Genomic DNA, 24,946 nt, shown 5'->3' with positions numbered 1-24,946 from the left:
TCCACTGACTCCAGGAGAAATGAGGCGAAACTTAGCCAGCTCCTCGTCAGCTGACGCTTCTTTCTTCCTGTAGAAATCACTTTAAAATTTGTGGCCAAATACATATAACCTAGAATTTCCCATGTTATCCATTTTTTTTTAATTGTTATTGTTACTTTCTGTGCATGGATGTTTTCCCCTTCCTGGATGTCTGGTGCTCCCGAAGGCCAGAAGAGGGTGTTGAATCTCCCAGAACTAGAGTTACAGTGACTGAGCTGCCGTGGGGGGTACTGGGAATTGAACCCAGGTCCTCTGCAAGAGTAGAAAGTGCTCTTAACCACTGAGCCACCTCTCCAGCTCTGTGTCACCCATTTTAAGTATAAAGTTTAGTGTTACTTTTATATTCTGGAAATAAACAAATCCCAAACCTCAAAACTGTTTTTATCTCAGACTGTGAATTTCTTTTCACATTCTTTTTCATTCGTTGACAGTCTCAGATATGTATATAATCAACTCTTATCTTTTCTCATCCTCCTGCTGAAACCTTTCGTCTTCCCCAAACGTCCCCTCCCACTCCGTATCTCTCTCGTGTGTGTCCCACTGAGTTTAGACAGGCTTGCCTGCATGAGCATGGGTTCGAGGCTATTTATTAGATCACGGGCAGCTTACCAGTGGGCTACACACTGACAGAGGCGATGCCCCTTCCGGGCCACTGTTGGTACCTGCTTTATTCCAGGTGATCCTGACAGGGATGTGAGTTAGTGAGACAGAGAGGGATTGCTGCTCAAGCGACAGGGGTAAGTGCATTCTCCTCCGGTGGTTCCAGATGATGCCCCTCCAGTGCCACCTCCCGAGAGCCCTGATGCACTGCAACCTCCCTATCACTGCTGTCACCTTAACCCCCACGGTTCTGGGACAATCACGCTGTCTTTCTCCCTCTCTGCTGTTCATGTCCTTGGCTAGCAGAAAACCTGGAGATGTCTCTGGCCTTCCGGCCCAGCAGCCACGCCCTCTCCGTGGAGATCTCTGCCATCGACCGTCAGTTTTATGACAGCCTGGCTGATCTTAGCTGTCCTTTCCTGAAGTCGCCTACGGATCTGGGCTTGAGGTGCTTCTTTACTTCTCATCCTGAGAAGGGACATCGTGTCATGTTATTCCAGGTGCGTCCTCTCTGCTGCTGAAGTACTACAGTCATGCCCTGTTCCTCCTGCCCATACAACATATTCCTAATGACTGTGTCTTCAGCCAACTTAAAATATATATGTTCCAATAATACCACAGTTGAAAATCTGCATATTCCCTCCAATTGATTTAGAATAAATCCTAAGTTTGGTAAATTAATGCCATCAAAATGAAGACATACCTTTCTATCACTTTCCCAAGTGTTTCTTACAGTGCAGAGCCCTTCATAGTTCTGTTGGTCCAGGTGGTATAATGTGAACATGATGTTTGGCAAAGTTTGGCTTATTCAAAGGTCTCCAAATGTACATAGAAAATGTTAACTGAGATCCCAACTTTAGGTCAGGTGTCTAACACTTGCTTAGCATGTACAGGGTCCTGGATTTGGTCTCCAGCATATACCCCAGCACACAAAGCCACCAGCCCCACACAGCCACACAGCCACACACATAGGAAACATAAAGGGAGACTATAAAATCCCACTTATATAGTGTAATAAATTTGGGTCACATCTAGACTTAAAAAAGGGATTCATTAGCTCAGCATGGTGGCACATGCCTTTAATCCCAGTACTCAGGAGGCAGAGGCAGGCAGATTTCTGTGAGTTCAAGGCCAGCCTGGTCTACATCGAGTTCTAGGACAGCCAAGAGCTATGCAGAGAAATCCTAAACTCCCCACCCCAAGAAAAGATTCATTTATCTTTATTTTATGTGTATGAGTAATTTGTTTACATGTATGTTTGTGTGTCATGTGTGTGCTTGGATGCCTATGGCACCAGAAGAAAGTGTCAGATCCCCAGGAACTGGAGTTACAGGTGATTTGTGAGCCACCAGGTGAATGCTAGAAAGCAAACCCATGTCCTTACAAGAGTGGTAAGTACTCTTCACCATGGAACCATCTCTTCATCCCACATACAGACTTGCAAGACTGGAGACAGCTGAGAACTATGTGTCTTGCCCCGTTTGACAGATGAGGACCTTGAGCCCATGGTGTTAAGGTCTCTGCGTTTTCGTTGATTTAGACAAACTTATTGGCAGCTTTTGCTCCCTTTCCTCAACCTTACAAGCGGGGCTTGGTGTGCGGTGTGTGTCAGAACCCTGTCTTTAGGGCAGGTAGCCGTTACCTTGACTCCAGGACTGCTGGCCGCACATAACACCCAATCGATCCCCTCTTCAGGCACTTGTCCTTGGCTGCCAACTCTTGCTATACTTGTTGGCTCTTTATCCAAGGCCCTCTTCCCATTCTGGGATCAGTTTATACTGAAGCCCAAAAGGTCTTTACAATCGGCTGAAGTCTGCTGTCACTACACTGTGGTCCAGCCTTCCCCTATCCACCGACGTTTCCTACCTTCTCTCCAGATATGGATACAGAGAGTTCTTCCTAACCAGTGTCTTGTGTGCAAATTCCGTCCCAGTCTGTTCTCCAGGAGCTGAACTGGGCACAGACAGAACTTCAGGGGATCAGTTAGGGCTTTCAAAAAAGATTACATCAGGAATTTTGAACTGGCATGCTCTTCTTTCCTGCTCTTTCTCTTCTTAGTGTAGATAGGTATTTAAAGTGTTTCTGTTAGCTCAAGTTTGAATACCCTCCCAAATATGCATGTGCTATTTACAGTGTCTATTGTGTACAACCATGCAATGCACACTTACATATGTTTCTGGTTATGCTGCAGGACTTTAATTAGGGTAATTTGAAAAGATCATCAGTTTATTAGCTTTTTTGATTTCTTTCCTCATCTAATGAATTCAGTCATTATTAAGGAGGAAGAGAATTCTTGGGTTTTGTGTTTGGTAAGAGAGAGGGATAATTGGTAGGAATAAGGTGATGGAATGCATGGTTCTTTAGAAATTAAATTTAAGGGTTGAAAATAAAATGAAGTCTAGGGAACAATAAACATCCATTCACCTCCTACTTGGAAGTATTATTTGTTAACAAGTAATCATATTTTATTTTTCCAAAATACAAAACAAGCTCCTGTAGGCTTGGTTCTTAAGATTTTTCTCCTGACGACATCACAGAACCCTCTCCATTCAGTGCCTGTTTGAGCCACTGGGACGATCTGGCAGCAGATCTCTAACACTAGAGGCATTAACGGGGTGGCACTAAAGGGGTGTATGGACCAACACTGAGTGCGGCGTTACTATGTCTCTTTCCAGTAGAGTGCAAGCTAAGTGCAGGAAGGAAACAGCTTGTTTATGTATTAGGACACTCACCATAACGGAGTCGGGAAAGAACAAATTGAACTCACCATAACAGAGTCAGGAAAGAACAAATTGAACTCACCATAACGGAGTCGGGAAAGAGCAAATTCAACTCACCATAACGGAGTCGGGAAAGAGCAAATTGAACTCACCATAACGGAGTCGGGAAAGAGCAAATTCAACTCACCATAACGGAGTCGGGAAAGAGCAAATTGAACTCACCATAACGGAGTCGGGAAAGAGCAAATTGAATTGTAGACAGAGAAACTTCCGCGAACAAGCCCTTCAGGGAAAGTGGTTCTTTATGGTACAGTAAGTAACATCTTAAGTCTTCAGCCTTTAAGCAGAGTTCTCGTCTTAGGAACAGGGGGTTGGGATTCATGATGACTTCCAGCTCAGGTTTTCCTTTCCTCCAGCTTTGGTAAAATGATTGCTGTGTCACGAAGCTGGGAGGAGCTCTAAGCTTTCCCCCATCAGACCCACCTGATTGGTAGAGTCCTTTCAGCAATGATTCCACCGACGCTTCCTCATGGTCACTTCTGACCTTACTGGAGCATCGTCGTGTTTGGACTTGACAACTGCAGACGCCTCGTAACTGTTCTTGACACCTCCAACCCTGCCCTGCTCACCCCACACCAGTCGTCCTTACTTTGACCCAGGAGGTTCAAAATATGCAAATCTAGTCGGAGATACAACTCAGCTCTGGGGCGCTTGCCTAGCATGTGCCTAGCATGCCCTGGTACTAAGATAACAATGGAAGTAATAAACAAAGAAACAAACACAAATTGGCCTGGCTTTCTGTTAAAAACTGTCCTTGGCAGCTCCCCACTCACAAAATCAATCTACACCCTTTACACCTTGGCCTCTGCATGGCCTCCAGCTTCATCCAGCCCCTCTCCAGGTTTACACTGTGTAGTCCAGCAATGCTGACTGCCAACTGCCCTTGCCCCAGATCCCAGCCATGCTACCTTTGATCATGCTTCTTGGTCATCTCCTTCTCTGTTTCATCATTCAGTGGGGGAAACCCTGCTCACCCTTCAAGACTCTACTGGTGACTTTTCCTTCAGAAAAATCTTCCATCAGATCTTCTGAATGGACCGTTTTTTTCTGTCTGCCCCATCTACTCCACTGTTAATTCCCTGTTCTCCTGGGCTCTGTGTTCCAGCATCACTAGTACATCAGTCAGTACTACTTACAATGTTCCCAGCTGCCGAGCTGAGGCAGCTAGAAAAGACACTGAACTACTACTAGTCCTTCGCCCAGTGGGGTGGGGTGGGGCGGGGTGATGAAACCAGAGCTCAGCAGTGACATGGGCTAGGGTGGCCCCAGTGAGGGGTAGCGGGCCTCTCTTCTCCTGTAGTGGTCTCCTCTCTGAGGAGGTGGAGGGCTGACTGCCATGTGTGCTTGGGAGCCCTAGCTGGGTCCCTGGGAGATGAGTTCCTTTCTTCCAGTTCCTCTCATCCTGATCCCTGGGGTTGGGAGGACCCCTGTGGACGTCATGTCATTGGACAAGTGAAAGGAAAAGGTGGGCCTGGTGGATGGAAGAAGATGCAGCTGAATGATGCACAAGAGCAGTAAGTAGCAAAGTCCTTCCTGGAAGAGACGGCGAGGAGAGCGGTGTCCCGTTGCTTAGCGCATGCCACCCCTTTTTTCACTCACTTCTCCACCTTCTTATCTGTTTGCATTTTGCCTTTAGTTTTTGCAGGGAGACTCCATTTTTTGTTCCAGATAACCTCGTAATAGTCACGCTGTGGAGGAGAAAAGTAGAAAACATCTGTAGGTGTGCAAAAATAAACTTGGGCCCCAAAGAGGGATTGAAGTCGCAGACATGGCAGGGGTGGCTCGTGCCTTAAGTTTCACCAACTTTAAAATCAAGTGTACATCAAGCATTGCATTACACAAGGCATATTGCCTTGGCGCATGAATCTAGCGCATGTGTGCTGCTCAAATAAAGGGCATGTTTAAGAAGATGAGGTGTAAACCCCAACGGGGTGACATTTAGGGGTAGGCATAACACAATCCTTGTCAGTCATGCATAAGATGTCGAGTTCATTCTGTCATTTGCGAATCAGAATTCACATAAAACATTTAGAGCTTCTTGTGGCTAATTTGAGAAGTTCAAGGTGAATACCAAACTGAAGGGCGTTTATAGCATAGGCCGTCCAACCAGGGCTAGCACAAGCTCGCATTGGTGTTTTCCATGGTTTTGAATCTATACTGTTTTTTTTTTTTTTTTGGCATTTTCCGTGCTTTGTAAATGTCAGGCACCAGCATTTCACTCCAGACTCTCTATTCACTGGTGTTAACAGAAGAATTTTGCACCTGAGGTGGGGAGATCTTAGGTACTTGTTGTGTACGGAGGCCTGGGCTCTACGTCTTGTCTCCAAGGTTGGGAACGCCAGGCTCTGCAGTGCACATTATCTGAGATAAGCCCACTCCGACCCCTCTGAGCAAGCATTATGACAGCAGTAGCTAGACTCAGAATACTGTGGACGGAAGGGACAAAGCATCCCTTAACTGTGATGGTGAACGGAAGGCGTGGTTTGCTATCAGAAGTTGTCAGTTTGTTACCATTCATGTCAGAAAGATGGTGAGCTTCAATGAGAGCGGGTGAGGACCCCTCGGTTCGTGGGAGCATCTCACTTGGGAAGGAAATGAAAGTGGCTGAAGCAGCGGAGGGTCTCTCACAAGGGAATTGTCTTCCTGACTCTTCTCTGGGAGGGCCTTTAGAGTGTAATATTGACCTTGAACAAGGCTGTACAGGGAAGCTGGCTGTTTTATAGACAGTGGACTATGAACTCCAGCCAGACTCATCTGCTGTTCTGTAGGGCTCCTGAGCTCTCAACGAGCCAGCCCTTCTGCCAGTGTGGCAGCGCAGGCCTTCTGTAGAACGGTGGTGCCAAATGCACATGCAGCTGCCCCCCGAATCTCAGTGCACCAAGTGAAACCTCGTACCTTGACCCCCCCTTCATGCCTTCCCACCCACATGGTGGCATTCTAAGAAGTATCTAAGCATGTTTCCCTGCTCTGATGGATTCGCTCTCCCCACAACCAAGAAGAGGAGTACATAACTATGTTATTACCATCCCTAGCAAGTGGCTGCTGATAAAGCACAGTGCTGAAAATGCATCCTCCACTTTATTTAGTAGCGGCTTAACTGTCTGTGATATACTTACAGGACATCTTGAAAAACACAGTGGATTCATCCCAGGAATTTTTAATGTTGCTCTGGCATTGGGGATATGTGAGCATCCTTCATTCCAAGAGCTGTTGTTCTGTCGTACTGCCCGTGGTCCTCATGAGCAGACCCAGGGGCTTGTGGCTCATTTGTTCCCACTTCAAGGTTTTCCTGTCTGACTACAAGGCCCAGAGGACTTGAACACCTGCCATCCTGACCTCACAGAGAGCCCAGCAGCTCTGCCCTGCATCTGGCTGGATCTTCCTGCAGACCTCAGGACTGAGGTGCTCTTACACATCTCCACGGGCTCTGGCGGGACCGTTCAGACTTAACTGGGCGAAGGAGAGGAGCAGGGAGCTGAGGAACTCCGAGGGCACTGTCTGTTGATTCCTGAATATTTTTCTGAGTCTCTCTGATAACTCTGGACTGTGCATCATGTCTGTCTAGAGTTGTCAGACCTAACAGGTCGCCCCCCGCCCCCTGCCCCCCAGCCTTATCTGACCTCTCTGGGGTGCACCTTTCAGAAGACTGTCGGCTTCATGCAGCCTTGCTCACTAGTCTTCACCTCAGTTGCTGGAATTATCTTGTCAGAGGCCTGCATCTTCAGAATCTGCATCTACCAGAATCTAGAACTTACTCAGACTTAGCCCTGAGTGGGGAGGCAATACACAGATTTGCTCACACCTGTGTTTCTTATGAAATAGGTGTCCAGCAAAATCCTGGTTAAACAAGGAAATGAAGCTGCTTTCACTGAAAAAGATGTATACATTTTCAGTTTGAACCTAGAGGGAAAATGTTTAGAATAAAAACATGAAATCTGTGTCTGTTCTTTCTTAGTTCACAGTAATTCCCGTAATTACCAAGAAGTATTGCCTATGGTTATGGCTTATGTATGAAATGTCTCACAAAGACCATGTCTTAAGGCTTATGGTACTCTGGGGAGGCCTGCAGCATTTGGGAGCTGGAATCTAGTGACAGGGAGTGAGGCAACAGAAGAAGTTCTTTTGCAAGAGACACTGGGATCCTTTTCCTCTGTCTCTACTTCCTGGCCACCATGAAATGAGCAGCGTCACTTAGCCACAGTGTTCTCACTGAAGACCCAAAGCAATAAAACCACGTGAACATGGACTGAAGCCTTTGAAACCACGAACCGAAATAAATCATCCTCTTTAAAAAAAAGTCTTTTATCTTGGGGGTTTAAAAAGAACAGAATGTGCCTTGATATGGGAAAAGCCCAGTGAACTTTTGAAGCGGTCTCTGTATGTCCACGTGGAGGAAAGACAGGTGGAAAAGGAGCGGCCGTATCAGAAGTGCTAACACCTGTGCACAGCTCTGAGCATGGAAGGGTTTTCTTACATGAGTCTCAGCGATTTCATGATGCAGATGTAAGATTGCTAGCCAACTCACATGGAAGAGATGAATGCCCTTTGTTGCTAGATCTCACACAACAAGCATGTGGCAGAGAGGACAGTGATATCCAGGTCTTTTGACCACAACAGATACTCCTTTTCACAACCCCTTCCTGGAACAGTGACTGCCACAGTCCTTCTGAAGTTTAGAACTTCAAACAGTTTTCTTGCTTTGGATTGCCGGGTAGCAGGGGTTGGCGCAATGTATTTACTTTTCAGGCAATTTTGTCTTGTTTTGATATTTGTTCAAGATTATTTCTCTAGCATGTCGGGTTTTATTTGTCCAAACTCCTGAATGCATATTGAAATTTTAGTTACCTAGAGATTATTGAAATGAACAATCATCTTTAATGTAAATATAGGTCAAAGCTACAATGTGGAGAGATCTGAAGCATGTTCAAATTTGGTTTGATTTCCTCCCCACTTTTCCCAGTTTTTGATGCTTTATACTGGGCGGTTGAGTTTAAATTTTGATATAATTTTATGTACATGGCAAGAAGTAGAGGGAACGTTTAATGGATCTGCTGAACATGTTACTTTATTTTTTAAGGTTCTCTGTATTTTGAGTTTTGTTTCATTTCTGCTAGAAGGGACTTGAAAGTGGATTTCCTTAATAGCTAACTCTCCAAAATATTTACAACTCCAGTTTAAAACAGCTCTGGAAAATCCTTATTATTTTTCATAAGCATGATGCAAATTTGTTTAGTGGAAATACTAGTCCTAAACCGAGGTGAGGCAATTTCCATTTTTATCTCATTTCATCTGGCTATTTATGTTTTGCTACAGAAGTGTTTAATACAGGTGCTACCCAGATCTCATGTAGATGATTACCTAATGTGTGGTGATGGACTTGAGAATTCTCAAATGCATCTAGCTCAAGGGGTTCAGTGGTGGATTGTGGGCCAGTGCTCAGGAAGCAAAGGGAGAAGCTGTGTGAAGAGAGCAATGGACTGGGAAAGCACAGTGTGGCTGGCTGCCTCTTTTTCTACTCACACTGGAACCTTCCGGGATGGAAGACAGCACACACTGCTGAGTGCAGACACACTCACACAGCACACACTGCTGAGTGCAGACACACTCACACAGCACACACTGCTGAGTGCAGACACACTCACACACACACTGCTGAGTGCAGACACACTCTCACACACACTGCTGAGTGCAGACACACTCACACAGCACACACTGCTGAGTGCAGACACACTCACATAGCACACTGCTGAGTGCACACACACTCACATAGGACACACTGCTGAGTGCACACACACTCACACAGCACACACTGCTGAGTGCACACACACTCACACAGCACACACTGCTGAGTGCACACACACTCACACAGCACACACTGCTGAGTGCAGACACACTCACACACACACTGCTGAGTGCAGACACACTCACACAGCACACTGCTGAGTGCAGACACACTCACACAGCACACACTGCTGAGTGCAGACACACTCACACAGCACACTGCTGAGTGCACACACACACACACACTGCTGAGTGCACACACACTCACACAGCACACACTGCTGAGTGCACACACACTCACACAGCACACACTGCTGAGTGCACACACACTCACATAGCACACACTGCTGAGTGCAGACACACTCACATAGCACACTGCTGAGTGCAGACACACTCACATAGCACACTGCTGAGTGCACACACACTCACACAGCACACACTGCTGAGTGCAGACACACTCACACACACACTGCTGAGTGCAGACACACTCACACAGCACACACTGCTGAGTGCACACACACTCACACAGCACACACTGCTGAGTGCACACACACTCACACAGCACACACTGCTGAGTGCACACACACTCACACAGCACACACTGCTGAGTGCACACACACTCACATAGCACACACTGCTGAGTGCAGACACACTCACACAGCACACACTGCTGAGTGCACACACACTCACACAGCACACACTGCTGAGTGCACACACACTCACACACACACTGCTGAGTGCAGACACACTCACACACACACTGCTGAGTGCAGACACACTCACATAGCACACTGCTGAGTGCAGACACACTCACACACACACTGCTGAGTGCAGACACACTCACACAGCACACACTGCTGAGTGCACACACACTCACACACACACTGCTGAGTGCACACACACTCACATAACACACACTGCTGAGTGCACACACACTCACATAGCACACACTGCTGAGTGCACACACACACACACTGCTGAGTGCACACACACTCACATAGCACACACTGCTGAGTGCAGACACACTCACACAGCACACACTGCTGAGTGCACACACACTCACACAGCACACACTGCTGAGTGCACACACACTCACACAGCACACACTGCTGAGTGCACACACACTCACACACACACTGCTGAGTGCAGACACACTCACACAGCACACTGCTGAGTGCAGACACACTCACACAGCACACACTGCTGAGTGCAGACACACTCACACAGCACACTGCTGAGTGCACACACACACACACACTGCTGAGTGCACACACACTCACACAGCACACACTGCTGAGTGCACACACACTCACACAGCACACACTGCTGAGTGCACACACACTCACACACACACTGCTGAGTGCAGACACACTCACACACACACTGCTGAGTGCACACACACTCTCACACACACTGCTGAGTGCAGACACACTCACATACACACTGCTGAGTGCAGACACACTCACACACACACTGCTGAGTGCAGACACACTCTCACACACACTGCTGAGTGCAGACACACTCACACAGCACACACTGCTGAGTGCAGACACACTCACACAGCACACTGCTGAGTGCACACACACTCACACAGCACACACTGCTGAGTGCACACACACTCACATGCCTGTCTCTGGTAAAGGAATGTGATCAGAAGAGACGAGCCAGACAACCTAACAGCCGACACGGAGCTCTCCACTCTCTTTCCCCCTGCCATGAGTTCAGCTCTGTTCCAGATGGAGGTTGGGGCCCTTCCCCCTGGGTCCTCCACGGGGTCCAGCATGGAGCTGTGCTGATCTATACTGGAGCTACAGTGTGAAGGGGAAGGACAATTCCATTGCTTAAGTCTTTGCCATATGATCAGTCCTCACTGACACACCAGAAGCACATGCCTTTGGGGACAGAATCATCCATTAACGAATCATCTGTGACCACCAACACAGCTGAAGTTCCCCACACAGCCAGTGTTCTCTAGGAGCTGGCAGTCTAGAGTCAAAGGGCAGGTGGGAAGGAGGTACCTAGTCACGCCCAGCCTCCAACAGCCTTTCTTTCTTCCCAACCCTGTTCTGGTTCCCATTGCCAGGTCCAAGGCTCGGCAGCTCCGGCTTTAAACAGTCACATGTTCAGGTCCCACCACACATGCTTATTTTCTCTTCTGTTTCACTTCTCCGGCTGAACCCATCCCTAAGAAACTAGTGGTAAAAAGTTGCTGTGTGTCTTTGTACATCATCATCATCATCATCATCATCATCATCATCATCATCCTAGGCAAGTATGTATAAGTACATAGAATTAGGATTCACGGGGTTACTTTTTCATATTATCCTACTTTGAGCATGACTTTGCCAAGGACACGCATCCAATCAGTTATTGGACCTAAGCAGACTTAATTGAATTATTTAATTATTAACAGTGTCCTTTGTTGAGTGAATGGTTAGTATGTTCAAATCATTCTTATAAAGGCTTGACTTGTTTACGTTGTGTAACCCCTTCATCAGCTCTGTGAAGTAGTCACTGGTGTTATCAGCATGTCTGAAACTGAGCATTTGAGAAAATGGAGGCCCAGATGAACCAGTGATTTGTGAGCGTCTCCCAGCTTAGGAAGAGGTAGAGTCAGGAACCCTGGGCAGTCTGGCTGTACACACCATGAAACATGCTCCATGAGCAAATGCACGAAAAATTACTCAACCATTTCCAAACTAATTAGTGATTGGAGTGTTTGCCCTGCCCCTTTTTTCCTGTGATTGCCAAAAAGATGGAAACAACCACACGGATGCCTTTGTTTCTGTTGAAAAGAATCTCACCTTAATTTCCCACCATGTCTGATTTGGGAGACACCCCCCCCACACACACACTGACTTTGAACATCCTGTTTAGGCAAAGGATCACTGTTACTGAAATTCTTATTTCCAGGAAGAAAACATGACTTCACTAGATCCTCTGAAATGCCCAGTGTCTTTCTACTTATGGTAGAGAGGAGGCTCTGGCTTCAGGCCGCCCAGCCCCCATTTGGAACAGGAAGAAGTGAACTGTAAGGGATTACCTTCCCCAAATGTGTCAGATGCAATCACACGGCATGGCTTTATGAAGAGAAGTGAAATATTTGTTTTGATTGCTCACTGATTAAGAGTACACTCTGATGCACAATCTTGACAGACATCTAGGGCAGCTACTCTACTGTATGAATCTGGGTCAGGGTTGCCTATCTTCCTAACACAGCAGTTTCATTTCATTATGCAAAGCGACCCTCACTCGGTCTGTATGATTGGCTGCTTGGTCTTCGGCGGCTAATATCGTAGGAGGGCCCCAGCAGTTGTCAATGTTATTGCCCAGTGATTTGTAATGTCTTCTTCCTCGTGGCTCAGTATGGAGTTTCGAAATGCAATTAACTAGAGACTTTATGAAAAATGGACATACTGTCTCAATAGTAAATATGCTATACTAAAAATAATTCATGGAGGTATGTGAGGTAGAGTATCGGACAAAACCCCTCCTGTTGTTTAAAATGGGGGCTTTTATAAAACTTAAAAAGGATTTAAGTGGAAATAATTTTTTAAAAAAATCCCAGGAGACAGTTATCTTTTGAAAATATAATGTAGAAGCACTACGGGGTGTGTATTTATCGTCAGAGTTTTTCTGCAAGCTACCACATGAAAACTACCGTGAGATAGACCTGGTCGTTTAAGGTGAATTACTCCAGTGCAGTGCCGAGGACAGAGCAGCGGGACACACGAGAGACATCTGGTGCTGAGGCCGGGCATGCTGATGTCATGTTGAGGAGAAATGGGCTGATCATCATGCACCTCCCTTTAAACTGTTACTTTTAGAATGCTGTAAGCTTTATGGTAAACAATGGCCACTTGATGTAACATTTCAAGACCTTAAAAATTGACAATTCCATATGCTAATTCTCCAGATTTACCTATATTATAATGGATATACATATATTTTAAGATACCATGTTTCACGTGATAGTTTTTATTACCAAGTAAATGAATGAATAAATTTAAAAAATTAACAGTGATACGTGCAAGAACTTCTACTTTCCGGAGGAAATCAGCATGTCTTCTCTGTGCTGCAGTGAATCTGCCTGTCCCCATCAGTTCCCTCCCTTGTTCTGCTTGCATTCTGTTCATGAAGGGGAAAGGCACGCTGGTGTGAGCCTCATCCTTACGCATATCGGCTTTCGTAAGTGCTACTGTGTTCACGTGAACTTAAGGGATGTGAGAATGGTTTTGATCAAGGCGTGATCTCTAGAGTACATTGTTTTCACCAGCAAGAGCCCATTTATGCATTCCAAGTGCTCAATAAGATACTTTTATTTCATGTACACAGACGACGTGGTACGGCCCCACGTCGGGCCTGCGTCGGCCTTGCGTCAGCCTTGCGTCGGCCCTGCGTCAGCGCTTCCTGCTTCAGTCTGTGAGTGCATCTGTGCCTGGCTTAGAGAGTCAGACGACCTTGTTCTCCTGGTGTCCTCTCCCGACTCTGGCTCTGAGGGGAGGGATTTGATGGAGACATCCCATTTAGACTCTCTCTCTCCGCACATTGTCTGGCTGTGGGTCTCTGCATCCTATCTGCTGCTGGAGGAAGCTTCTCTGATGATGACTGGATACGGCACTGTTCTATGAGTAGAGCAGAATATCAGTAAGGGTCATTTTATTGATACTTTTTTTTTTTTTTAGACCACTAAGTTTTAGTTTTACTCCAGGTCTCTGAGCCAACTAGTCTCTGGTTCTTGGTTACCTAAACAGTGTCAGGAATGGGTTCCATCTTGTGGACTGAGCCTTAAGTCAAATCAGACATGGGTTGGCCACTCCTACAAGTTCTGTTCTGTGCTACCACTGCCCTAGCATATTTTGTAGGCAGGGAACGTTGTAGGTCAGAGGTTTTATGGCTGAGTTGGTGTTTACATTTCTCTTTTGGGAGCCTGAAGAGTACCTTCCTGCACCAAAGACATTAGAATGTGGGGGTAAAAGCTCCATGTGGGCACGTGTGGGTGTTTTTGTCAGCCAGGTCCCCTGTGTATATATTATAGCTTTTTGCTTAGTATTTTTTTTATGGGACTCTTGAGTATGAAAATGAGTGGATCTCTGATTCTTGTACCTACTCTTGGGATTCTTTTCTTCCCGTTGGATTGCCTTATCCAACTTTGATATGACGGTGTTTGCTCTATCTTGTATTTTATTGTGTCATGTTTGGTTGTTGTCTCTTAGAAGCCTGTTCTTTTCTAATGAGAGACAGAAAGGGAGTGGATCTGGAGGGGAGGGGAGGTGGGGAAGAACTGGAGTAGAGGGAGGGGAAGCTGTAATCAGGATGTATCATATGGGAAAACCTATTTTTAACAAAAGGAAGAAAAGATACTTTTTTTTTTTAATATATGAAAGGGTTTTTTTTTTGAGACTTTCCTACCAAGTACTGTATCTACATCATTTACATGCTTCCTCTGCCCCCTCCAAGTCCTCCTATGTCTTCTGTCTCCCTCTTAAATTCATGACCTCCTCTGTAATTATTATTGGTACACACACACACACACACACACACACACACACACACACACACACGAGTCCAAGTAGTGTTACTTGTATGTACCTGTGTTGACTACTTGGGTAGTCATAGAGTATGCTACTAGGGAGCTCATCATTGGAGAAAGCTGGTTCTCCTGTCTCTGCAGCTGTTGATTGCCTGTAACTCTTCATTAAACATGGAACCTTACCTTGTCCATGATGGCATGTCCGTTAGTGTTTTCATTATGTCAGTCATGTTTAGGCAACTGTAGAGGTTTGAATAGTAATGGCTTCCATAGGCTCATAAGTTTGAATGTTTGATCCCCAGTTAATGGAACTATTTGGGAAGGATTAGGAGGTGTGGCCTTGTGGGAGAAGGTGTGTCACTGAGGGTGGGCTTTGAGGTTTCAAAGCCAGACCCAATCTCTCCCTGTCTGCCTGCTGCTTGCAGTTTATGATGTAAAGTTCTTAACTACTGCTCCAGTGCCATGCCTGTCTGCTTCCCACCATGAGGTCATGAACAAACCCTCTAAAACTGTAAGCAAGCCCCTAGTTAAATGCTTTACTTTATGAATTGCCTTGGTTATGCTGTCCTTTAAAAAAAAAAATAATCCCAATTTGTGTTGCCCACAACTTCCTGAATATGGGCCATCCACAGGAGTGCCATTTGCTACAAGAAGTAAGTTTTGGCCTAAAAGGTTTAAAACTCTGCTGAAAAAGAAAAGCAACCCCCTCCCCCTCCCCACACCCCCACCACCTCTTCCTTCGTCTCTGGACCACCACACTCGTTGCCCTGTAGTGGGAAGTATCTGGGCCAGAGCAATGCTTCCTTCCTTGTAGCTCTGGTTAGCTGAGATGGTCTCTGTTGCCCCAGCATTACCTTAAGCTCAGCCTATAGCCAACCATGAGACAAAACTCTGGAACAGCCTGTGGACTTGGCCGTGGGCTTTGTTCTTCTGTATGGTCAATCGCAGCTCTAGCCATCACTACTTGCTGATCAGTTAGCTCCGTTCCTACCGTGATGTGTATGGTGAGAATGTCAAGACCCGGCTATAGCTCAGACATTCTTTAGCCAAGTTCACCCGTGACGGCAATCTAGGGGATTCAGTTACTTTCTCTGAGTTTTTAATGTAGTCATCGATCAGAACAATGACAAAGAATAATGGGGGAACATGTCCCCACCATGGTGTGCAGCACACCATCATCTTTTTACCTTTAAACTGAGTTGTGCTCTCTCAGCAGGATGCACACTTTGTTCAAGGCAGCAAAAGCTCTTTGAATAGCGAGGGTTGTTTTAGGGGAGGAATGGGGCTGCCGCTGATGTCTGCACTTCATCTTAATTTCAGTATTGTTTCATAATAGGCTTTCCTTTCAATGTCCACTTAGTCTTTAATGGTACAGTCACTCCTCGTTGCACAGAGATTTAGCAGAGTGAAAGTTGGAAGAACTGATAGGTGTAGCTGTTTGTTCTCTGCGCAGTAGCTGTCGACTAAACTCAGGGGATGGGTAGATCCCCGGGCTGATGGTCTGATGCAAACAATCCCTTCTTTGTCCATAGTTTGATGTGTTGTGCTTGTTTTTCTCTCCTCTAGTTCTTGTTACTGTGCTCCTTTCTAACAGGGGTTAGGTAGACCCTCTGTTGTCAACCTTTAAGTCACTAAGAAACATGAGAAGCTGCCTTCTAAGTCTCGTCCTCCATGCTCCCACCCCCAGCGACACAGTTCAGCTCTGTGCCCTATCACTGTAGAGAAACCCTTGATACAGTTGCCCTTCAGTGACTCAGGTGCATTCGCTAGCTGTTTCTTTCAGGGCTCTGGCAGAGAAAGCTCACCCCATGCATTCTTGTCTTACAGGGCAGGTTAGCCCAGTGATCATCTTCCATTTGGAAGAGGACTCATCTAGGTTTGAACACAGGGTTGTCGCTTGTTAAGTGGGAGCAGAGATCATTTAACCAACCCGGGCATCAGGGCTCTCAGATTTAGAATGGGGATGATACCGCCCACCCTGTTGCCCAATACTATGCTATTGTCGCGAGAACATGTGTGAGTTTCCCATTCACACTGAGTGCCTCACTCACTCGTCAGTGCTGAGCAGTTCCAAAGTAGCCGTCTTTAGCTCCTCTACCTTTCGTGGTGCTGTCCCTAGTGTTTCAACTTTGGGGGATCCTCCCGTACCCCACAAACATCTTAAATGATATTTTATTTCCGTGAGTGGCTGGTCACAGTTGCTCTGGAAATCTAACATTAATTCTGGAGTTTTCAGATGAATCTTCTTCGAATAGTGAGTGATAGAAGCAGGAGTCCCCGGTGGAGGAGAACTCTTTTGTTTGTATCTTAAGCCTCAGCTTCGGCTGCGGGCTGCTCAGGTGTCCTGCATCACTGGGTAAGCCAGCTGCTTCTCAGGCTCACCATTCTTTTTTCTGTCTTTTTAAAATTTATCTCTAAAATGTTATGAGACCATTTGCTAAACCCTTTGAGGTATTTCAGGGATTAGCTAATTGATTCTTTGAAACGCTTTGAAAGTGGCAGGATGTTTAGTAAGAAAGGCAGGCTAAATAACTTCAGCAGGTTCCACGGGAGCACAGGCTATTGCAAATGATTCTTCTAATTTGCTTTGGTTTCTAATAGAACTTGCTTATTGTGTAACCTGCCCCATTAAGATGAGTTATACCTGTGATTATATTTAAAACATGACCTGGGAAAATGCTCTAAGTCAAAAGGAGTGTTTGGAAAAGGAGAAAGCTTTCATCCAGTGGAGCTGCAGACCCTGGAGCCACTTGGGTTTTTCTGGCTTAGGAAAAGCTCTATAAAGTACAATTGTTTGAAGAGTCTATTTTGTGTCGGGGCCTAGGCACCGTCACCGTGGTTCCCAGTTCAAGACCCACAGATGAAAAAGAGGCAGCTATCCTTTAATGGGGGTTTGTTGTCAGATCTTCCCTAGATGCATTCACAAGGTGCAGTGTGATAAACTTAAGTTGCACACTTACAATCCCAGCACTTAGATGGCAGAGGCAGGAGGCTTGCTGAAAGTGTGAGGCCAACCTGGTTTACACAAGTTCCAGAAAAGGGTTGAGCCAACCCTTCAGGATATACATTTGTCACATGATAAAGGGGCTGTCTGTAGAACATGCCAGACACAGAACCAGTGTATGAGAGATATTCTCTCTCTCTGTCTCTGTCTCTCTTCTATTCTACCCTGTTCCCTGTTTCATTTTAATATCTTAGACAGTTTCTACTTCCTCTACATCCAGATCAGATGTGATTCTGTCTACACAGTAGATATTCAGTTATTACTTCAGCTAGTAGCAGGTAGTACGATAACACCCAGTGATGTTCATCATTCACCAGGCCTGTCTCTGTTTTCTAACAATGCATATGTCTTTCTTCTAAATTTACAATTTTAGAGCCATTCAGGAGGGGACTGTGTGAAGGAATTTCTAAATGGTCTTATTAAATAAAAAACACAGGGCCGAATATAGGGGAAACAGGGAAAGCCACCAGCCAGCCTCACCAACTCCGCAACTTCCAAATGGAGTTACTTCCTCTTACCCACGCCTTTATTGCCTTGCTGTTCTGCCTTCTCGTTGGCTCTCTTAGTCCAGCTACCTCACTTCCTCTTTCTGAACTCTGCCACTGTCTGTCTGTTTGTACAGACCTCCAGGGCTCTATGGTTGGTACTGGGATTAAAGGTGTATGTCACCACACTTGGCTCTGTTCCCTTAGGGTGGCTTTGAACACACAGAGATCCTGCCTGCTAAGGGATTAAGGGTGAGTGCCTGACTTCTTGTTTACTAAAAATGGCTGGCCTTTCCCCTCTGATCTCCAGACAAGCTTTGTTTATTAACGCACAAATAAAATGTCACATTTCAGCACAAATAAAATATCACCACATGACTGTCAAGCCTGACTGCCTTGGAGGGGAAGGTTCTAGTAGTTGGAGAGCTTAGTGGTTAGCAGCTTTGCTGGGGACAAAGATGGGGTGCAGGCTTGTGATAATGCGGGCTCCTGCTTGAAATGAAGCTGAGGTTATGGGTTGGGTTCACATTTCTGGACTTTATGTTGTATATTATGGAAAAACCCACTGACACTATGAGGGAGAGGCTGATGAGGCCCCCAGCAACACCTTGAAGTATAAATTGGCTGTGGGAGAGATCGGAAGAAGGGCCAATGTGTCATGTTCATAACCGAGGAGGGAAGTCCTAGAAATCTTCCATGTTTGGATTCGGTGGGATAATGTGCAGGCCAAAGGTCAATTTTCAATATCTTCTTAATAATTTTTAAAATGATTACTTTTGTGTGTGTGTGTGTTTCTGCATATATATGTACACATGTTTGCCACAGTGTGTGTGAGTGTGTGTGTGTGTGTGTGTGTGTGTGTGTGTGTGTGTGTGTGTGTTTGTGAAAGTTAGAGGAAAAATTGCTGAAGTTGGTTATTTCCTTCCACCATGTGAGTTCTGGAATCAAACTCAGGCCATCAGGTATGGAAACAGTTTTACCCACTGAGCCATCCTTTGCTTGGCCCCCTGACCTGCTTTAGAGACAGGGTCCCTCACTGAACCTGGAGCCTGTGGATTCAGCTAGGCTGTGTGGTCAGTGAGTTTTAGAGGTCCTCCTGTTTGTACCCTTCCCCAAGTTCTAGGGTTACTGCTGTACCTGGCTTTTATGTGGGTGCTGGAGATCTGAACTCTGGTTTTCACATTTACCCAGCAGCAGGAACTTTACTGACAACCCTCTGTGTAGCATCCAGTCCGCTGGCTTTGATAGGCTTAAACCCTGCATCATTAAATAGAGGATAAACCCAGGTACTCTGGATGGATCTCTCCCTCCAGCTTTGAGGACTGACTAACATAGAAGTCTTTGAAAACATGGCTGGTTCCCCCTTTAAATGATTCAAGGTTGGCTGGCTGTTCACATCTTTACACTCCTGCTGGACCTTCTGTTCCAACTCCTTACCTCATCCTCACAGACAGATGACTTTCCTGAGCAGAGAGCCAGCAAAATGGGTCATTTCTGTTAAATTCAACACTGGATAATGTTGGATACCTTACCCTCCACCAGGACCCGCATGGTGGAAGGAAAGAACTGATTCCTACAAATTGTCCTCTGACTTGGACATGGTCACTGTGGCATGAGACCTTCCTACCCTGACAAGGTCACTGTGGCATGAGACCTTCCTACCCCTGCCCAAATAAATAATACTAATCTTTTACAAATGAAGACCATGCAAGTACCTTGACCTATTTCAAGATTATGCCCATATCTGGCTTTTCTCCACATATTTTAATATGGGAGAAATAGGTTGCTACAACTGTTTGAAAGGAGGAAAGCATTAAGGAAACACCTGAAGAGGCAACAGGTAGTCTTGGATGTGCAGATGGACTTGGTACTCTGGCTGGGTCGCTATGGAAGGAAGAGCTGTGGGGATAATAGATAAGCATCTTGGGTCTCCTTATCGGCCCAGGCTGACACTAGCCTTTTGTCTTGTATTCTATATTCTTTTCGCTGTTGTGAAAAGACAGCTGGCAGAAGCAATGGAGGGGAGGAGGGGTTGATTCTGGCTCGTGGGTACAGAGGGAGTTCAGTTCACTGTGGAGGAGAAGGCGTGGTAGAGAGGCTTCACGGATGCAGGGGGGCATAGAGGATGAAGGGTGAAATTAGAGCGAGGGTAACTTTCAAGACCCACCCAACATGACCTTCTTCTGTCACCTAGGCTTCATGTCCCAAAGGTTCCATCGCTTTCTAAAACAGGCCCACTAACCGAGAGCCAGATGTTCAGACAGATGAGCATGTGGCGGCCATTTCAGACACAAACCACAGCATCTTTCTCCCTCTGCTCCCCCGAGCCACGATGAATCCACAGTGGCCGTTCTGAGAGCTAACCAAGGTTTGCAGGGCAAGGTTTCTTGTGCCTGTGTGTACAGCACAGCTTTAAGTTGTAGCATGTTTTGCTATAGATAAGCACAGAGAGACTGTCCTAATTGTATAACTCAGCCTAGCACTTGCCTTTTTTTCTTGGAAAGAAGCTACCGGTGAAAGATTCTGTCTTCACATGAACAGTGAACTTGCACACGCTGGTTTTCTAGGCAGTGTTCAAGAAAGATACCCGAGTCTTGACTTTTGAATGTTTAAAACCAAAGACTTCAAGAGGCGGAACCTCTGCTGAGGGTGAGCACCCTGGTTATTCTCCTTATTGATGTTTACCGAGAGTGGGAAGTGGAGTCAACGGCTAGTCAGTTCTGACATTGCAGATTCCAAATGCCTGGCTGGGAACCTTTGGTTGGCTTTACTACACCTTTAGAACAACTGCAGCAGCAACAGCCAAACTAGTCAGTCCAGGAGGAACCTGCCTTCTGTGCCCGACTGTGGTGGTTTGAATGAGAAGGGCCCCCACGGGCCCCATGTTTGAATGATGGGTCCCCTGTTGGTGGCATTGTTTGGGAAGGATTGGGAGGCATGGCCTTGTTGGAGGTGTGTCACTGGTGGTGGGCTCTGAGGTTTCAAAAAGCTCACACCATTCCCAGTTATCTCTCTCTGCCTCTTCCCGTTGGATCAGGATGTAAGTTCTCAGCTACTGCTCCAGCACTGTTCCTGCCTGCCTGCCTCCACGCTCCCATTTTAATGTTCGTGGACTCTAACCCTCTAGTACCATCAGCCCCAAATTAAACACTTTGCTTTATAAGTAACCTTGGTCATGTATTTTTTCACAGCTGTTGAAAAGTAACTAATACAGTAACTAGTAGAAATACTCAAGAGCTTTGAGCCTGCTCCATCAGGTAAATGGATATTCCTAATAACATATTCTTCTACGGAAGTGTTCTTCCTCCCTTCAATAATTCAATAAAACTAAAAATTCAAAAACATGAGGCATAACCTTCTACAGGCCTCTTCACATAGATCAGTTAAAAGACACATGTCTTTGGAAGGCCTGGAGGAAGGATGAGGTTGAGGGTTAGGACTGAGGATTAGGTCCACTAAAGTTCATGTCTATTTTGGATCAGCTGACCACCCATGTAACTGAGGTGCTTTTGAATCTGCCAGCCCACCTTGGCCAGCCACTTCCTTTACTGGCTTCTCCTTGAAAAAAAAAATTAAGGAAACTGCTTTCAGAATATTTTTTTTTTTTTAGATAGTTTTATAATTCCTGCCTAAATGTTATTTGGCAGTCAAATTCTGAATGTCAAGGCTTTCTGAGATAACTGGATCCTTGGTATCATTGAGGATTGGTGGGCCCCTCTGTGGCATATAATTACTGCACACAGTGGACATTTTCCCTGTTGTCTGAAGTGAACCCTGAGCTAGTTTTAGAGTTTTCTGTACTGTTTTAGTACAGAGTACATAGAGGATATATTCAGTCCTAGGTCCATATCCAATGCCAAATCTGACACTCTACCCCAAATTGTACCTGGAATTCTAGTGGGAAGCAAGGTAGATTTCAATTTGAAATCCCCCTGGACTCCTTAAAACACACCAGTACTAGGTTTCTTTCTTTTGTCTCATGGCATTTTCTAGGCTGCTGCTCCATGGCACTGTGAGCATCTCCATGGTGGCAACCGTATTCTGGTTGCTTGTTCTGAGTGTGGCTCTTACCTGCCCACTGGGAGCTCTACCAAACCTGAACCTCTGTGGCTGCTGCCAGTCAAAGCTGAGCCCAAGAGGCCTTCAGGCCACAGAGCAGCCAGGACCAGATATACTCTGGTGTTCTATCTCCTAGAGACTATAATTGTGTGGCTTTTGCTCCCCAGGAATTCCTTCCATCCCTCATCAAGCCAACATACAAAATAATTCAGGACAGAAAAAGTCAGAACCCTTTGTACCATAAAAGCGTACAAGAGAAATTATCCTGAAAAGAGGTCAAACCAGGCAAACAGAAAGTCTAGGACTCCTTGTAATTATATCTGTCATCTGCAAAGCATGGAGACTCAACAGTTATTTAGATTTTAAGAAGAAATACATCCTCTATTGTGACTAAGGTCTGTGGTCAATGTGTAAAGAAAAAGAATTGAGAATAGACAAAGTACCCATAAAGAAATGCCCTTAACTTCCACATAAGCTAGGTATGCATGGGCCGTATTTAAAAGTGTCGCAGTGAATATTTTTCAGCATAATTTTTCAGTAAAAATAACACCCTGCACACGGTCATCAAAGCAAACAACTGCTTATTTGGCTGACTGCTAAAAGCTGTTGACTCATGTTTAGGTTCCATATAGTATTGAAAATATAGATCTTTAAATCCCATAATCCCATGGACCCCAGAAACATGTTCATGCTAGGAGAGGCATAAAAACTGAAGCCCACGAATGAAGAAAAGATGATGTGTCCACCCCTTATTGCACCAAACAAGGGAAGTAGCACTGGTTGGTTTTGGGAACACTTACAGGTGTTAGCTCTTACAATTAATTATTCCGACACCAGGGCATGTTTCCATACACAGTGTATGGAAAGCAAATGGGCACCCAGGGGACTAGTGGCTTCAGGCATGCTTAGGAAGTGACAGGGTGGGCATCAGGATCCACGTAGTCCGGCCTGCGGTTTAGCGCCTCAGGAGCCGAACCAGGATCGTACTGTTTAAATGACACTTCCCTTTCCCCCGGGATGAGTGGGATTTCACAAGTTAAATGCTTTTACTGATGTGACTGCGTTGTACCTTCTTTTGTCACAGACATGGAACTGTACTGAAAAGCATATAGCGCGGCGTGAAGAGATTGATGGTCCCCGGAAGTCTCCACCCTAGACGCACCAGGGCTTTGTTTTAACACCAAGTCACAGGCAGCTTTTCTGTGCAAAATCTAAATGTTAACTTGTGTGTATGTGTGTACATGCGTGTGTGTGCGTGTGCGTGTGCGTATGTGTGTGTGTGTGTGTGTGTGTTCATGCCATGTTTGGAGGTCAGAAAACAGCATGGGGGATTTGGTTTTCTCCTTCTTTCATGTAGGTGTAAGGGATGACACTACCCATTGCTCCATTTTGTCAGTTGACATCCCTTCCTTTAAAGGGCTAATTAGTGGTTGCATATTATTCCACTGTGAATACTACAATTATTATTGTTTATTAAGGTACACGATATTTTGGGGAACACAATACCACCACATTTCCTCTCTTTTTGTCTAAAATTAAAGAAAGCTTGTAACTAATACAAGAAAAACTTTTTGTGTTACCCCATCGGCGAAGGATGAGGTTAGTTTTTTAGCCAGGTTTTACTGTTATGAACACGAAAACAAACCTGCTCATTTGTTCTGGTCTTTGGCGGGTTTGGATTTCGGCTTTAAGTCTTTAATCTACATGGAATTTATTTTGTGCAGTAGGTAAGGTAGAGATTACAGTGATTTCTTGAATTTCCTCATTCGAATGATTACCCACCTGAAGAGACCCTGTCTCTAGGCACCCAAGTAAACACAGGGCGGCTGTTACAGAAAGACATTGTAAATCATCATAAGCCAGAATCTCTGTGGGGGACAACACATCAGGTAGCCTGTCGGGGAGGGGGCCAGCCCCCTGCAGCAGCCCGCCCGCCCGCACAGTGTGGGCAGTGAGGTAGCATTGCTGAGAATCTTAATTAGCAAGATTACCCGGATGGCTGGTTGTGGAGGTGGGGGAATTGGGGACCCCTGCTTGCTCGTTATAATTCAGAGATGCATATCAGAGTGTCTAGTTAGATCTCCCTTTTGAAAGGTCAGCCAATGAAATTGTGTGTCATTCAAGGTCTAGGAGTTACTCTGCTATAAGGTTGGTGAGTTTTTAAAAGTTGAAGATTGCCCTGCTCATCTCCATGTTTCATGTCTCATGTTTCATGTCTTTTAGTAACCTTGGCCAGACTGAGGTCCTGGCAGATTGTCACACACAGGAGCTCTAAGCTGCACACACACACACACACACACACACACACACACACACACACACACACACACACACACACCTTGGCCACTATGCCAGTGAAAACACCTCTACCTTAAGCTTTGGGCATGTTTTCCTTTATATTTATTCACAATATTAAACTTGATCTTTGTTTGGGCTGATATTTAATTAACATTATGTGTAATTAATTTCCATGAGAAAAAAAAATTCCAAGGTGAGATGTGCTCTTTTGGAAGTATGATCACCACACAGAGAGGAATGGAGGCAGATTTTCTTCATTATCTACTGGCTGTAAATAAAGTAAGCTGGAGGGCTGTCTTAGTTCTTTTAAGCCAGAAATTGTCAGTTTGAATTCTGGATAACAAGTTCAAGGCGATAAGTCCAAATG

General features: G+C 45.6%; 1 pseudogene; it reads left to right on the top strand.

The window, feature by feature from the left end:
• Positions 1–23,437, top strand: part of LOC102926383 (centromere protein T-like) — a 66,763-nt pseudogene extending 43,326 nt beyond the window's left edge.
• The last annotated feature ends 1,509 nt before the right edge of the window (positions 23,438–24,946 follow it).

This window comes from Peromyscus maniculatus, chromosome 10, assembly GCF_049852395.1.
Source record: "Peromyscus maniculatus bairdii isolate BWxNUB_F1_BW_parent chromosome 10, HU_Pman_BW_mat_3.1, whole genome shotgun sequence".
Taxonomy (NCBI): domain Eukaryota; kingdom Metazoa; phylum Chordata; class Mammalia; order Rodentia; family Cricetidae; genus Peromyscus; species Peromyscus maniculatus.
The sequence above is the reverse complement of the archived record's forward strand: the minus strand, read 5'-3'. Positions and strand labels throughout refer to the sequence as shown.